This window comes from Bidens hawaiensis, unplaced genomic scaffold (genome assembly GCF_021521415.1).
Source record: "Bidens hawaiensis isolate Kalapana, Puna unplaced genomic scaffold, B.hawaiensis_p1.1 tig00035099_1, whole genome shotgun sequence".
Lineage (NCBI taxonomy): Eukaryota > Viridiplantae > Streptophyta > Magnoliopsida > Asterales > Asteraceae > Bidens > Bidens hawaiensis.
The window spans coordinates 68,292-70,362 of NW_027496107.1; the positions used below are offsets into that span (position 1 = coordinate 68,292).

At 33.5% G+C, this 2,071-nt stretch overlaps 1 pseudogene; it reads right to left on the minus strand.

The window, feature by feature from the left end:
- Positions 1 to 229: 229 nt before the first annotated feature.
- On the minus strand, positions 230 to 1,868 carry LOC143587025 (CENP-B homolog protein 2-like; annotated as a pseudogene).
- Between the last annotated feature and the right edge of the window lie 203 nt (positions 1,869 to 2,071).

Sequence of the window (2,071 nt, forward strand, 5' to 3'; positions counted from 1 at the left end):
TTAGCCTATATATATATATATATATATATACAGTAGAAACTCGATAAATTAATACTCGATTATTTAATAAACTCTAAGATAATATTTTTTGCCGGTCCCGACTCGGGGATAGGGTGCTAAATTAATAATTCGCTAAAATTATAAGATAATACATTTTTGATAATTTCTTTAGAACCCATATAAAATATAAATTAATAATTCCTTATATATAGCATATTGCATGAATGATTTATGAAGGTTTCTTGAAAAATGACTCAATTGTCTTTTGTTTTTTGTTGAAATCAATTTTCCCTTGAATCTTGTCTCTAATTTTCCTTAGCATGGTAAGAACTTCTGGTGTTGTTTTCTCATAGCTCAACAAGAAATTGTTTAATGTGATTGCCGCTTTAATAGCTTCGTTTCACGAAGGGGGCTCCATTGTAGAACTTTCATCATCTTCTTCATCGATATCATCTTTATTAATTCCAATAACGCTTTCAATAATTTCTTCATCAGTCAACAACTGTGCAACTACATTTTCTTCTAGGTGAGTCAGAACATCTTCGACATCCATTGCATTACGATAACCCAACTCTTTGATCAAATTATGGAGTTCTTGAGTGCTTTCACCACCTTCATCTGAGTTCTTAAAAGTCATGTTATCTGTTGATCGAAGTTTACAATGACGAAAGCAGTTCGCGATTGTATTTGCACGAACATCCATAGTCCATGCTGAAATTGCAAGATTCATTGCATCTAAAACATTTATTTTTGTTGGATTTGGAACCCCTAATTCATAACCCTTCAAAAGACTTCTATAAAATCGACGACGATAATGCATCTTAAAAGCTCGTATGATCCCCGCGTCACAAGGTTGAATTTTTGAAGTTGTGTTTGGTAGAAAAAAAAATAATTCAACATTTCGTAATCCTTCAATAATTTTTGGATGAGCAGAGCAATTATCCACAATCAAGAGAATTTTTCTTCCAACCATTTTTTTATCAAGTTGGCGAACATATTCTTCAAATAACACACCAGTCATCCAAGCTCGTTTGTTAGCACGGTACTCACAGTTCAGACTGTTCAAGTTTACATTCTTGAAGCACCTTGGTTTAGCATATTTCCCAATAATTCATAAAGGAAGTTTTTCCGAACCGTCCTCATTACAGCAAATAGCAACAGTTAGTCTTTCCTTGTCTTGTTTTTTCCCTTCAAGCTGCATTGTTGCAAGGGAATGATCCGGTTGAATAAAAAACAAACCTGTTTAAGATCAAAACATGTAAATAATTACATCACTAAAGTACAAAATATAAAATAAAATAATAAAAAAACAAACCTGTTTCATCCATATTAAAGATGTCTTTCATTTCAAACTGATCAACTTTGTCTCTTATGGATTTTAATTTGTCCTCCATGCCCTCCATTTCAACAGATCCACTCTCTCCAAAACACCGGAAATTTTTAATTCCATATCTTGCTTTGAACTTTCCAAGCCAACCAATAGAAAAAGTAAAGTCTGGAGTATCCACTGGATGCATATCTTTCATGAAATTTTTCGCCTTCTCGATGATTAGTTCACCTGTCATATTCACATGTTCTTGATATTGAAGAATCCATTCATAGAGAGATTTTTCTAGGTCAGGAAATTTTGCCGGTTTGTGTCGCTTAACATCGCCTCTTTCGGGAACAAGTGAGAGATACTCTAAAGACCGCTTAACTGTATTCGATATTGTCGCTTGACTCACCTGCAAACCATAGTTACTATGAACCCATTCTTGCAATTGCTTTTGAGTGAGACTTGGATTATCCTTGTTGTGCTTGCATAATGCTCTTCGAATCTCGTCTGTCATTGTTGTTTTTTTCACACCTTTAAGATGGGAAGCCATGTTGTGTGTATGATTTGTTTGTGTTAACCATTTTGATCTTGTATTTATATAGAAAATATTTTTAATGTCCATAAAGTGATACATTGAACACAAGAAGCATAATAAGGTGGGAGATTGAAGGTTTCTTTCAAATTGGGCTGTTCATTTGATATACATGCATTGCATACAATAATTAAGTGGAAGCTTGAAAGGTGTTTGTAAACTAA